Source organism: Bidens hawaiensis, unplaced genomic scaffold (assembly GCF_021521415.1).
Source record: "Bidens hawaiensis isolate Kalapana, Puna unplaced genomic scaffold, B.hawaiensis_p1.1 tig00003760_1, whole genome shotgun sequence".
Taxonomy (NCBI): Eukaryota; Viridiplantae; Streptophyta; class Magnoliopsida; order Asterales; family Asteraceae; genus Bidens; species Bidens hawaiensis.
Window position 1 is genome coordinate 533,695 of NW_027491216.1, and position 16,391 is coordinate 550,085.

The following is a 16,391-nucleotide window of genomic DNA, read 5'->3' on the forward strand; positions in this document are numbered from 1 at the left end:
TGAAAATGATTCAATTGAACATGAAAATCCCTTAATTTATTGAAATTAGATGAGGGCTTTTGTTCATTGGTTGATAAACAACTATAATAATATAAACTTACCCCAATATTGATTAAGAAACTAGAAGAAAAAGGATATAAAGACCCTTTTGACTTTTGAAAGTCAAACCCTAAAGAACACTTTGATAATTAGCACCAAATCATGTATTGGAGTGGGATAGGGGTGAGTAATGATTATGCATAGACTAATGAGAGATTATCGTTTATAAAGAGTTGATTGAACTTGGATATCATGAATTCATTTAAATCAAGAGATCGGGCTTATCACTAAGTTTGAGCTTATCTCAAAAGTTTAAACGAGTTGAAGGATAAACTCGACTTTTATGATCATGTATTAGTTTAGGAACAAGTTTACATTCATGTTTATCAATTACACAAGAAGGTTCGAGAAAAAAAAAATCTAGAAATCAGATTAAAGAAGTAAAAAATGAGGGTTAAACGCGAACCAGCTGCGCTGTACTGGGAAACTGGTCGCGCTACGCGACACAGAAGGAACATCCCCGTCGGGCTACACGACGGGTGAGTTTACCTGCAAGTTTCATTTTTTTCAATTCATCCCCTGGACTTGTTTAAATGCAATTTTAAACCAAACTAATCGAATTGGAGGATTGTTTAGCATCTTTGAATGATATAACAATATAGATTATATTAAACCCAAACAAATACTAATAAATGTGCGTTTTCTAGATAACAGAAGATCCGAATTACAAACCTAAGTCTTGTTAACGAAAACAAATACAAATAAAAAAATGACAAATGTCACATTCTTGTCCAAACTCCATACTCCAGTCCATGTTAGCTATATTGCATTTTAACGAGTAAAGTGCCAAAATCATATGTGAGGTTTGGTCACTTTTGTGATTTCGTCGAATAGTTTTTTTGTTATTATTGTTTTTTGTAATTCGACCATTCAGGTTTCCCAATTGTTACCAATTTCATCTAAATTGATAAGTCTGTTTATTTTTGTCGTTAATTCAAGGGCAATTTTGTCTTTTTACCTATTTTTTATTTAAAAAATTAAAAAAACATAAAAGAAACCTAAAAGAAAAACTATTATTATTTGATTTATTATTATTATTACTATTATTGTAATGTTGAATATATAAACCACCACCACCTTCTTCGGGCACCGTCATATATGTGTTCGCTACCATCACCACCTTCTCCGCCCAACATCTATCTGTATAACTACTTGTTTTCTTCTTTAGCCAGACACCATCTCCACATCTTAATGGAAACCCTTATCAATGGTATGGAACCACCACTCTCGCTATTGTTGCCGTCTCATCTCTATTATAAATCAGAATGGAACTAACAAAATGAGATCCATAAGACAGTACCCGACCATTATCCCCAAACCCATTTTATGAACCCTAATCGGAAGGGTATCAAATTCATTTAAATCAAGCCTACCAAACTATGAGTGCTTTAATTCCTTTATTTGCAACTCACTAGACTAACAAAGGATTCCAAGATATAACTCGTGGATTTTGAAACTGCTTTTCCGGTACCACCACCCCTATGTCTGCCCCCCACCCATTAATATTGACGTTAAATTTTACAAGGTACTGCCGCCCTGCATACCAAAACTGTCTGAAAATCGACGAAATCAAATCATCTTTGTGTTCATGTTTCGGCTATTGTTTGATTTGAATAGGTTTGAATTTGAGTGTAATTGATGCAACTGAATTTTGATTTGTGTTTGTGAAGTGAATCCAAGTCTTCATTGGTGTTTTGGTGGATTAATTGATGTTTTCAATCGTTTTTGAGTGATTTTGCCATGAATAATACCTTATTGAAGCTCTCATTCGCCTCAAGGACACAGTTCATTCGCTTCATTCAAAAATAATCGTTTCCCATTCGCTTCAACTACCTTCGTTCTCCTTCTAACTGACCATTCGCTAGGGATTAGGTCTCTCACCTAGATTTTAAGTGTCATTCACCTAATTTCATTGAAGATCAAGCGAATGAAGTCCTATATGTTTCATGACAAGCGAGTGTGGTCATTTTTTTGCTTATAAGACAGCATCAAGTTCAATTAGGCGAATGAGATATATCAAGCGTTGAAGGCATCCTTGTTGGCGAATGAAGTGTTTATTCGCTTATCGCATGGAAAACGGGTGCTCTCGATTAAAAAAGGCATTTTAGAAAAATTTTCTTCAACAAAATTTTTCTAGGATATTTTGAATATGTGGGCCATTCTTCTTGAACATTTGACGACAATATTTTCTGGCCGACTTTTCACGTGTATCTATTGGCCGAGCGAGAGAACACGAGTGATTTAAAAATGGGTTTATTAGAGATTTTTGAAGATTTTTCAAGACCTTGTCATTTTATCAAGAAAAGGGGGAGATGAAAATTCAGCAAGTTAATTTTGATTGTATCTTCCTACAGTTGTAAGGGTTTCTTGAAAAAAATTAAAATTTGAAAAATTACTGCAATTTTGGGTGGTAATACAATTTGACAGAACTACACTTGACTAAGTTCAAGACTAAAAAACTGCAAATTTCTTCGATTTTTGATTGGGTCATTTAGATTGAAACCTAACTATCTCAGCTACGAGTGTCTGTTCGGTTACTTCTTTCTAAAGGATTTAATTCTTGACTATGTTGGCTATGAGTATTCGTCGGATTGCTTATGTTGAAGCAAATATTCTTGGAATGGGTTGATCTTAATGAAGAATATGAACGAGTTTTGTCATTGGATTTAAGAATTATATTATTCGGGATTGATTAATGAAGGTTGGACCTCTATATCATACGCCTAAAACATTCATGCATCTAAGAGAATGTGACGTAGAAGAGCTTTAATGAGTCATAATTTGGGATAAATTTTATCAAGAGAGGGAAAATAAAAGTGAAAGATTTTGAATGAACAAGTTATTCATGAAGATGTGTGACGAAGTCAAACGCAAAGATATTTCTACTTTACTAGTGTGGATGGATAGCTGATGACTTGCTGTTGATTGTTGAAAGATTGATCCAGATCATATGTCAGTTGGATGATCGGAATGATCAATTACAGACTAAGCAGTTAATGCGGAAAAATATCGGATATTGGTAATTTTAATATCATGTAAAATTCATATGCATAGCAAATTTAATACTAATAATTTAATATACTCTCCTACCGCTATCAAGTTAACCTTTTGCAACTTGCAAAATACTAACAATCGTAGCAAGTAAGAACTGATTAGGACTTAAAACACTAACATTGAACACTAAAAATTGATAACAAAGAGTTAAAACATTATTATCAGAATATCAACGATATATCAGTCAAATATTGGTCCAATATCGGTAAATTAGTTGATGATGTTGGTGATACCCAAAAGGGGAAAGTATTATGGAAGTCTCTCAAAAGTCTCTCAAAAGGCAGTAGAAAAGAAACCAGATGAATCTATAAATAAAGTTGCTGAAGAGGCTGCTCAATTGTAGGAAATGTTGAAGAAAGTAAGAGAAGCAAAAGACAAGGCTTTAGCCAGGCAACTTAGAGAAAAACCTGATGAAATAAGCTCTTCAAAGAGAAAAAGACTAAAGTCCATGTCTCAAGGTGGTAGAAAGGGGGGAAAGAGCAAGAGCAAACAAAGACCAGCTGTTACCCAAACAATTGATGAATAAGAAAATATACCAATAGGTCCCAAATTACTAATGCTCATATAGCTGTTTCACCAACAACTGATACAAGACCAGCAGTTACTCAAACTGTTGATGCTGATGTTAATCAAACTGCTGATGCTTCATAAAAACCAACAGTAGTTTCAAAAACCGTTGATGCATCCAAGGTTCCACAAGAACCAATAACTAATCCAAAAGTTACTGAAACCTTAAAGTCAAAGCCAATTCAACAAAAGGCTTTTGATAGTAGTTTCAAAATAAGAAAGCTGATCCTACCTAAAGAGGATGAGTCACCACCATCTCCTCCCGCCAAAAGGTTCATGCCCAAAAACATTGTAGAGCTCATATCTCATCAAGAGCAAGAGGTTTCAAGGACCTTAATAGAGGCTTCAAGGATCATGTGTGATGAAGAAGCTGCAAGGGTATATCAAAAGGAGCTTCTAAATACAAGAGACTTAGAACAACAAGCTTATGAAAAAATCTTGATTGTATCTGAGAAATCAATAGCTGAAAAACAGCTATTGATGGAAGCAAAGAAAGTTGCTCTTATGTGGCTTAAGAAGCAAGCGAAGTACAATGTATCTCTCCAGAAGTTCAGAAGGTGGACCTAAGAATAACTTCAGGCTGAATCTGGAAGAGTGGAAAGTTGAGAAAGACCATGTAAGGCCCCGGACCCGGGTGCCCTACTTGGACATTGGATTGGCTCATAAACACAGTTCTAAATATCATAGTGAATTGAAACTTTTCACGGAATAATAAATCTTCAACTAATCATTACATAATCTCAATTTAAACTACTACTCAAACATGTCTTAAAATTCAAACATAATAAAACATAATAGATCTCCTTCTTCTCCCGATACCAGCCTTTATTCTTCGATGCCATGTGTGCTCCTCAAGCCAGCTGCTTCATTCTATTTGCCCGCGTGCATACTAAAAGCCTGCTCCCTACTTTCTCAGAGATTATTAGGGTTTGCTCCTTGGTTTCTCAGATATTATTGCCATGACGGGATCGCAATCGCATTACTTTTTAATGCGATTCCGACTTTTGCGATTTGAGATGTAGCTCATTTCTCCGTTTCAGTCGTTTCTTTCGACCAAGTCCATTACTTTTTGGTTCTTTATGACCCAATTTACTGTTCTATAAAGTATCATGAAAAACCGACTTCATTTACCCATCCTTTCACGAATCCGAATATTACCTGGTTAACCCGAATCACATTATTTAATTTGATTATAACAAAGTTGGTGTTTTTACTACTTGTTAGGGTCCGATTTACTATTCTACCAAGTTTCATGGAAAATCGACTTCAAATACCTAATATTTTATTAAAGTACCTTAAATGAACCGGTTTGGATCGGTTCATTGAACAATACTTGAATCTTGATTTGTTTGATGAAGATTAAACATGTAACACCTCGGTTCTTCTCGGATTCGGAAATGGAGAATGAGAGATTTAGGGTTTTGCAAGGGTTTAAGGAGTTTAAATACTCTAAGCCCATGGACCTTAGGCCCATGACACCCTAAGTCCATAATTAACTCTAATTCCATCTTTACTCTAAGCCCACATCTCACTTATTATTATTATTATTATTATTATTATTATTTTATTTAACAGTAAATAAATAATAATACACAATTTAAGTAATAAAATTTTCTTTATTTATTATTTACAAAAGTCGGATGTTACAGACCCTCATCAGGATCATCCTGAACCTGAATAGGATAAATGAGGATAATGAAAGAGAGATCCTCAAGATCAAGATGGAGTTAGCTAAGGCTAATTTCCAGAGAAACTGCAAGATGGGAAATTAATAAGCTAAGGGTTGCTTATATGGATTTGGTACAACAAAGAAAGAAGAATCCAAGAAAATTCCCAGAACCAAAAGTCTTATAAGAAATCAAGCTCCTTAAAAAGCAAAGAAAAAGCGAAACTACTGCTCTAGTTACTACAAAAACTACTGAAAGGATCAAGGCAAGGAACTTGGCTTTACAAGCCAAAAGATGGAGGCTGACTGAAGAAGAAGAACTGCAAGCCATCAAGGATCTTCACAGGGATGCTAAGATGGAATTTGATTTTGTTATCCGGTTCATGTCACACCCCAACCTAAGACGCAAATGCCGGGGCGTGATCCGATTGCTCACAGCTCGAAGATACTATCATAAAATAAATGTGACAATATCTATTTAATTATTTTATTTCAAATGTGCACACAATATTTAAATACTACAAAACAATTCAAATAAATAAATATAACAAGTTAAATTCATGCTTCTCTTCAAAAAACCCTAAGGTCTTTCTAAGTGTCCAAACTTCAACTTCAATACAACCTGCATATGCGTAGAAAATGGAGTTTCTCAACAACACATGTTGAGTGAGATGATCACCAATTTTGACACAACAAATAATATATATACATATGATAGATAATTGATAAATTATAAGTGATAAATGCGCAAACCAACCATGTGATAATAATCAATCAAATCATAACAAAACATGTATATAACCAAATCACAACCAAAGACTTGATAGTGTGCCAATGAATCATTGCCAAGCGAATCGGGCTTTGATTACAATGACTGAGATTGTTGGTTTACCTTCGCCAAGCGAATCGGGCTCCGGTTACTAAGACGGTCGTATGATCATACTAATGAGAATCCAAGACTTGATAGCATACAAACACGCTTAAATAAGCAGCAATTAGCAAATAGCATTTTGATACAACACACAATGATCATGTTTGCGATTGTTTGAGATATATATATGATAGAAAATATGAATAAGTACGCATATGTCCCCCAAAACGTTTGAAAATAGTATATAAAAAGGGGAATGATCAAACTCACCTGATCGAATCAGTCAAAGAGAATGAATACGACAAGGAAGTGAAAATCACGCTTTTCGCGAATTATCGACAAGAATCCTAATTAAATAATGTAATATTATGAACGAATGATGTAATACGTATAATAAATTTAGGATTTTGATGTGATTTGAGTTATAATTATGATTAGTACGTTATGGATTGAACGATTGATCTCTACGACTTATTATTATTATTATTTAATTATAAAACTTCAGTGTTTGTCATAAATCGGGTTTACGTACAATTAGTTTAAATAAGTATGAGTTGAGATCTATTATAAACGTGTAAATATTTATTTATCGTAAAATTTATATCTTGAGTTTTGTAACGAAATCCGAGGGTACACATTAACACTTTTAATATGTTTAATACGTTTATTATAATTTTTGTTTTAAAAATAATACCTACATATATGCGTATATATATATATATATATATATATATATATATATTTATATACATATATATAAATATAAATATATATATACACATATATATATATAAAATATATCTTAATAAATATAAGCGAATTTTTAAAGACGTTTTTACAACGAGAAACACCAATATTAGTGTCGGTTTTTAATAAGATAATAATGATTTATTATTAATAATATAATAATATATATATATATACACACACACATACATAGATACACGAAAACTTGTAATGAGACCATTTGACACGATACGTTAACTTTATGAGGTCGGCTTAAACAAAATATTGTTCATTTAATATTTAATACTAATTATAACATTATATAAATCATTTAAAACCATTGAATATGAATTAAAACAACAAATAACAAAAATAAATCCAAAAATTTAGCCGGCCAGATTCGAACCCGCGACCTCAGCCGACTTATTGAATTGAACACACACACACCAGCCAACTGGGCTGGTGTGTCAGTTGGTTAGAACCTGCAACCGTTTATTTATATACAGAAACAAATCTAAACCCAATTTGATTATAAAACCTAGATCTGAAATCAAACAATCCATTGAATGTTTATTCAATTAAGGTTAGGGCTTATGATTATCGATGATTGATGAGCAGAAGGCATATCTTAATTACCTTAAACGATGATTAAACACTGGTCAATTAGAACTAGCAGGGCCGACGATGTGGAACAATGAACAAGGTATCACCAGGCCTTGTTAATCCAATTCACCATGGGGCTTCGGTTGGCGTTGGTGTTGGAACCGTGAAGACGCGAATAATTGTATTATTATCAACTCAGAATATATAATTGATTTGTAGGTTTAGTCGGTTTGTTCATAAATCAATTCGTATCGTATTCGTCTTTGTTTCTTAATTAGTGATGATGGTTAGGCCGATTATAGCAAGGAGAATCAAAAACACGATCCAATTCATACTTTACAATGATAATTGATGCTCAAGCAAGCTAAACGGTTCATGGATACGGGTATACGGGTCATGGGTACGGGTCTAGGTAATTGGGTTATAAGTTATTTACAGTATTTGCAGTTAAGTCCTTGAAGTTTTAAGATGGGAACAATAAGAGATAAAAATTTAGTTTTTGGGTTAAAAATGTATATTTCCTAAAGTTATAAATATAATAAATAAATAAATATAAATTGTATAGAAGTTCCTCGATATACGTGAATACTTTTCGTTGTTAAAATTCCCCGAACATAAAACGGGTCGGGTAATAAGTATAAGGTGGTATGTGGAAAACCCGAGTTGTTACAGTTCATGCCTTCTTCATCATCATTGGCAACATCTATTGTACCTTCAATCGAAGGTCAAAGCCAGTCAGATTCAAGAGTCATCAAATGAAGTAAACTCAAAAATAGCTCCCTTGTGACTTTGGAATTTGATACTGGAATATCAAAAAATGTAGATCTGCAGGATATACCTATGTTAGATGAAGATGTTTTATGAATGTTAATAGACCTTCCTCTACTGATGGAAGAAAATGATAGTTTAGGAGCTGAATTTGTGAAGTTCTTCAAGGAATCAATAAAGAGAAGACTATCAAGATAATACAATGAAGCAAAAGAATAAATGGTTTCGGCATCATTAGTTCAGGGTGAGATTGTTGAACCTCGAAAAGAACTTATGGCTAGTAACCAAACAACCGATGATACAAACATCAGTTGTTCTTCATTAAGGTGTTTTGTCAAACTACTGCTCCAAGCATCTGACACTACAAACTGCTGAATGAAAGAACTGAAGATCCAATAAATGTTCGTGTAAACTATTGAAGATCCAAGAAACTAAAGACTAATAAATTATGACACAAACATCAGTTGTTTCAGCAAAGATCGGTAGTTAGCATAGAATTCTTTCAATAAACAGTTGTTTGTATTTAGTTCATCGGTACTTTATAACAGATTTGTTAAATTTCGATTTCACCTTTAGCTCATTAGCAACACTCTCACACATGTATATAATGAAGAAGGGAGTCTCTTCTTCATCAAAACTTTACACATCACAAAATTCACCTGATTAGTGTACTCTTGTACCAGAAAATCAGAGTGAATGATGAGCTAAGGTTGAAAGGGGACAATAGATTGTAATAATTTGATTATAGTTAATGCATAATTGTTCTTCCATATGAAACCTCAATTAGCTTTATGATTTTGTTGTTTATTTGCTTTAACAATACTAGTTAGTTCATAATTCAAATATGGATTCAATTAATGTGATACTAATACGTTCGAAGGATTAGATCAGCTGCTTGCTGTTTCATTAGTGTATTTGTGATTTATTAGCTTAGATTGAGACTCTGGACCCTAAAAGTCACTCTTTATATCTTCGCCACCTAGCTTCCACAATGCCCTTCATTCACCTCTACCGTTGGCATTGCTAGTAAAAAGTAAAACGATAAACTTTTCAAAGATGTATGCTAAGTCAATTTGGCTTACGCTGGTGTAGAGAACATTCAAATCATCAAAACTATTCATTTAAAACACAAGTAAACTTTATTGCAGACAACAAAACACCATTCCATCTTAATCCAAAGGCTTATATAGTTCCTACCAAAGTGTTGATATGCTTATAGAGATAATTAGACCTAGATCGTGAATAACAAACTAGCATTACTTTAACAAGTAAAGGAGTCACTATTTGTCTTTAGCAAATACATTGTAGGTTTTTATAGGTCCATTCCTAAGCCTTTATCATACTATCAACCACTTTGTTAAGGTAGTGCAATTGTAAATTTATAAGGACAATATATTATCATTTCAAATCTTTATACTTGCACAAACTATGCCAAAACATTCTTTATCTTTGCGTAAACTATGCCAAACTCATTTGATAAGCATTGCTGTAACATGACTGTGTTAATTCATGTAAAAAAACATTCTTTACCAAATGTGAATTGTTCACAAAGAAACCATGAGCAATATGCGCCCAACATAAATCACAATAACATTAGGCATCATAACGTACACTCACCTTAGCATCAACAAAGCACTTAAGTAATCCAATCTCACACTCGCGGTAATCCTTATACCCTATAACCACGACATCTTACCATGGTCACAATTATTTTTATCAAACAATCTCTCTTTAGTAATTCTACCTTATGGGTTGGGAGGATGGAGTGCCCACCCCGAAGGGTTCAGGGTGTCCCGGTGCCCAGGGGCGGACCCACATAGTGTGGATCGGGGTCCCGGGACACCAATGTTTTTTAAAAATTTATTAGAAGCGGTATATTAAATTTTTTGAGGACCCCATAAGATTTAATACTTGGAACCCATACTATTAATGTTGATGTGGTCTGGTGGAAAGTCCCTTGTTTTATCTTTGAAATGTCATGAGTTCAAGTCTTACAAGGCTCAGTTTTTGGTTTTTTGTGTTAATTTTTAGTGTTAATCAATCATTTGATTGCTAATGTTGCAATGATAACTTTGGAAACATTCAAACACCTCTAAAATACATATCATTGTTTTCAACTTTATGCATGGTTTTCTTTAGAAACATTCAAACACTTTAAAATATCAGTTTTATTTTTCACTAGTTTAAGTTAATGGTTTCAACACATGCTTATGAAATGGTGGATCTAGGTTCTATCTCAAAAATGTTTAAGAAAGGGAAAACAAAGTATTTATGTGTCAACCCGACCCATTTTGACCCGTTCAGGTAGTGATGATTGAAAAGAAAGTTTTATTATGATATTGTTTTTTATTATGTTCTTCGTCTCGACCCGACCTGAACAACGACCGACCCGAAAAATTTGAACACCGAAAATATGGGACCACATTAGCAAAAAATCCTGGGTCCGCCACTGCCGGTACCGACAGGAACAACGCCCCGGTCACTCGGGGCCGAGAAAAAACCCCGATCCGAGGTTGCTAGACTGTTTCCCCTTACGATAATTTGGAAATCCAATGCTCAAATTATATATAAAAAAAAAAGAATTTACCCTATAAATGTAACCACCATTCAACCATAATTGTTAACACTAAAAAACTCATTCTTTCTTCCAAATCATCTATAAATCTCTCAAAATTCAATAATTTAAATTTTCTAAATCACCTACAACTCCAACAAATGATTCCATGAGCACTACTAGTATTGTGGACCAATGATGACGAGGTGTCTTTGGTAATGGCTTGGTTGATTGTGTAACAAAACATTGTCGAGGACACGCGTAAGCGGCGTTACAACAAAATGTTGGTGTAGAGAGTCGCACGTTATTAAGTAGAAGGCAGGCGAACGTTTTTCAAAGTGGGAGGATTTGAAATCCAATGTTACGAATTTCAAAACAATCTACAAAAAGTCAAAAACACACGTGACGAGCGGCCCAAAGCACAAGCATTTTAGTGGCACACCGTTAGTACCGGAACCAACTTACAAACAACAGTTCTAATCACATTGATGCATGACGTTCTAAAAGATCAACCCAAGTTTGTGGTTCCGGTTCAACATCATGATTCTGACACCGACGACTCACTTAATGTGGAAGATTAATTTATTTTTGTATAAATTTAGTATTTTTAATGTTATATTTTACTTATGAATGAGGTAATTTTTATTTATTAATGAGTTTTTAAGCTTAATTTAGTGGTTTATAAATTAATTATTTAAAATGCGTGAAAGATGGATTGAGTTGAAAGAAAGAAATTTAACCGTTAAAAGATTGATTGTGACATGATAATGTACCACTGATGTGGGGGAGAGGGTAGGTGATAGATTGGGGATGGATGGAACTTTTATCATTCTTAGAGCATTCTCATCCCACCTCTTGTTCTTAAACCAAAAATTACATTAAAACTCACTGCATTTTCTCTTTCTATTTTGATTAAATAGTACTTTTTATACCTTTTATCATTATCTTTTCTCTTTTCTTCACTCACAACCACTCTCAAAATATATTAAAAAATTATAGGAGATGAACAGTAACTTTTCAAATATACAGAAAAATCAATACTTTTTCTAAAATATAAAAACTCTTTACTCACAACACCCTAAATCACTCTCTAAATTATAAAAACACCCCTCACATTAAATGAGGGGTTGGATGAGAATGCTCTTAGAGCATTCCCAACCCATCCCCTAAAATTATGTGAGGAGGGTTTGTAAATTATAGGGTGAGGTTGTGAGTGTAAATTATAGGGTGGAGAGAGAAAATGTAGTAATTTTTTGTAAATTTGAGGAAATGTAGTGATTGTTTTGTAAATTATAGGGCGAAGAGAGAAAACTGTAATGAAAAATGTATAAAAAAAATATTATTTAATTGAACATGAGAGAGAAATATAGTGTTTTTTAATGTAATTATATGATATATATGGATATAGGGATAGGGAACTGGATGAGAATGCTCTTAGAGCATTCTCATTCCCTCCATTAAAATGCCCCCTATCCTTAAAATTTAGAAAAATCAGCCAATAATTCTCTTCATCCCCTTCCCTATCTTTATACCCCAACTCTAAAATATGGAAATATGCTACAGTAACTCTTCATATATAAAAAGCTACTGTAGCACCCCATCTCAACAAAGTCAGTACTTTCACCCGCCCTCTCATTTCTTTCCCGCTCATATTTCTAGGGTTCATCTACCATCTTTAAGCAAATAGAAGAAATCGAAGCAAATAGAAGGCAATTGATTCCCTTTGAAGAAAATCACTGGCCCTCTCTACTGTCTTCATTCCCTTTGAAGCACCAAAATCAAAGAGTTATTGTTCAAATCGAAGCAATTGTGTTCATCGATACAACCTGCAATAGGTACTTTTCTCTCTTTATCTCTCAATTTCGTTATGTTTTAAAAGGTATTTTAAGATCTATGTAAGAGTCTACAAAATATGCACAACATCAAATTTTTCTTGGATCTGCATATTTTTTTATTTTGGGTTATGGGTCATTTATTGTGGTGCCTTGTTTATAAAGATTTCTAAATGGGCCAGGTAGCATAAAGGTTTCGTGTTTGATAAAGATGGGAAATGGATATTACAAGGATGGAAAGGTATGATATTGTATGCGAGTTCATGTTGGGTACTTGCTTAGAAGCTGAAATAGTCATGTTTTGTCATTGTGTTTGCATTGTTATTTTAATATCTTAGTTTCTTTAAAATTGTGATTAGATGTATAAATTATGTAGTTGGTTTTTTTTTATGGTGTAGTTAAAGTTGTGTTCATGTGGTTTTTTTGGTTGTTGTTTGCCCTCTCCTGCACTAGTTTTTGAATGACTTTGACTGGGATCAGACGAGCACATACACATGTTTAATTATTATGACCTGTGTTATTTGGTAGGAAAACAAAGGGGTCGCAGGTCATGACTCATGAACATGTGACATTAGGTACGGTAACCCATTCTAACCGAATAACATTAACGTATTCAATGGATTAGAGTGTTCCCCTGCTTGCACTATCCTCTTAATGAATATGTGGTGCAAGTTGAATTTGTATTAGTCTTACACAATTATTGATTATATTAATTGATATGTGAATGATGGGATCGGAATTGGAGATGTCAAATGTTGTTTTAGTAATAATTTCTTCATCCACCACCTTATGTGTTTGTTGCATTTCAACTTTTTTTTATTTGTCGTTTGTTTTGCAGGTCATAAGCGGAGGTTCATAAATATTCGCTCACAAGTTTCAATCAGTGTTTGTTTTATGGTCTTATCAATTAGTTCTTGACATTCAAATGTATGATATTGAGTTCCCTGGAAATACATATACTATTCTGTTTAAATTATGTGAAATCAAAGTACTAATTTGTCCATTTTACTTAGATTTCCTTTGCTGCAAATTTGCAAACGGGTCAAAGTCAACATAATAAATGGAACTAGGGATGAGCAAATTCGGTACTACTACTGAATCAGTACTAAAGTTTCGACTTTCGGGATCGTTACGGTACCGGAACCGGTATTTCACGAATTTTTACCTTCGGTACCGGTATTATCCCGGTACCGTACCAGTACCGAACCGAATATTTCGATACCGGTACCAAGAATTCGCGATTTTCGGAATCGATATTTTTGGTACCGGTACAGTACCAAGCTCATCCCTAAATGGAACTCAGTTGAAGCGTTGTTCAATGAAGTGCTATTTTGGATGAAGTTAATTGGGACCTACGAAGAAATTTAAACGCATATCGATTATAATGTTTGGTTTAATATACTATATGAGTTCGAGCCGACTTTAGGCTTGCATAACGTTTAACGCAATTTTTCTGAAGGTTATTAGAATTATTTTAGACGAAAAGTATACTAAGACAAAATAGTCTTTAGTTAAAATTGTAAATGAATAAAAAGAGAAAAAATAATAAAAAAAGAATGTAGAGATAAATATAGAGGTTAGGATGTGTGGTGTTTTTTAAAATGAGAGGCATATTTTAAAAAGTAGTGAATTTTTGTTAAATTATGAGGTTAAAGATGGTGGATGGGATAAGAATGCTCTTAGAGTATTCTTATCATACCCCCTATCCTTAAACCAAAAATTACATTAAAACTCATTACATTTTCTCTTTCTATTTCAATTAAATAATACTTTTTATACCTTTTATTATTACCTTTTCCCTTTCCTTTACTCACAACCACTTTCAAAATATATTAAAAAATTATAGTGGGTGAACAGTAGATTTTCAAATATACAAAAAAATCACTACTTTTTCTCAAATATAAAAACTCTTCACTCACAACACCCTGAATCACTCTCTAAATTATAAAAACACCCTCACATTAAATGAGGGGTTGGATGAGAATGCTCTTAGAGCATTCTCAATCCATTCCCTAAAATCATGTGAGGGGGATTTGTAAATTATATGGTATGGTTATGAGTGGTTGTGAGTAGATTAGAGAGAAAATTTATATTGGAAAGTTAAATGTTGGTTTAACTGTAGATACTGTATAATTTTTTAATATTTTTATAAAGTAGTTGGGATTAAAAGAAAGAGAAAATATGATTATAAAGGTATAAAAAATATTATTTAATTAAACAGACGAGAGAAAGTAAGTGTTTTTTTAGTGTAAATATATGATATATATGGATTAGAGATGAGCGAAAATCGGTATGGTACCGATCGGTAACCGGTACCGATACTGAAATCAGTACCGATTTGGTACCGTCGATTCAGTACCAACGATTTGAGTTTTCGGAACCGGTATGGTACCCGTACCGGCATTTCCCGAATTTTACCTTAAATACCAGTATCGTTACGGTACCGGTACCAAAAATTTGCGATTTTCGGGATCGGGATCGGGATTTTCGGTACCGGTAACGGTACGGTACCGAGCTCATCCCTAATATGGATATGGGTAGGAAATGAGATGGGAATGCTCTTATCTCCACATTTAAGTTCTAATATAAGGTATAGTTCACCATAGTCTTTGCTTGGCACACTAATGCATCCGCTAACTTGCACACGTGTGCATAATCTTCCCATAACTAGCACAATGAGTCTTCATGCATGTCTGTGTGTAACCTTTCTAATTATGGAATACAATTAGCACATATGTGTGTTCATGCACGTATGCACAACCTATCTACTTCTGAAACAACTGTGCTGTTAATCATGCGCGTGCATGCTAATTATTTTGTTGCCTCAAATGATTATGCACTCAAGTTGCATGGGTGTTTAGGGAAGTGGAGCCAAAACATAAGACGACTCATGTTGACTGTTGAAAGTTGAGGGAAAAAATTGCCATTATTGCATAGTTGGCTTCAACAGTTAAATTGAAGATGAACCAATGAATATGTTACATAATGTTCTCACTGAAAGATCACCAGTAGTCTATTATCTACGGGTTGCCATCAGTAATTCGTTGTTACCGATGGTCTTAAATAAAAAAAGTAACAATATACATTATGTAAAATATTGTTTTATAGATTATGGCAATTTTCCTTTATTTTCCATTCTTTTCCTTTTCTTCTTCTTTCTCACTCTCCTTTTCTTTTCTTTTAATTTCCTTACTTTTCTTCTTTTTTTTCTCCTACTTTATTTTCCTTTCTCTCTTTTAATGAATCTTGGAAACACAACTGATGTTTCCTTCCTTTCAGAAAACATGGAAACACACCAACTTTTTTCTTTCCTTTCATTTCTTTTCCTTTCTCCCTTTTAAACCACTAGAAAAAACCAAATATTAAAACATTACCAATATCAACACTTTGTTGGCGATCATATTTAATGATCGATTGATCATATTTAAAAGGACCGCATGAACTCATAGTTTTGTAACAATTGGGATAACTGGTCTAGGTATAATTAATATCTCTACTCTCTAGGGACACGGAAACTAGACGTTTCTTTTGCTTTCTTATAGATGTAGAGTAGTAAAACTATCCGCGGATCAGGAGACACGCCTCGCGGGTCTCCAACACAACCCGCGGATTACCATTGAGCATCCGTGAAGGGAACCCGCGAGCCACACA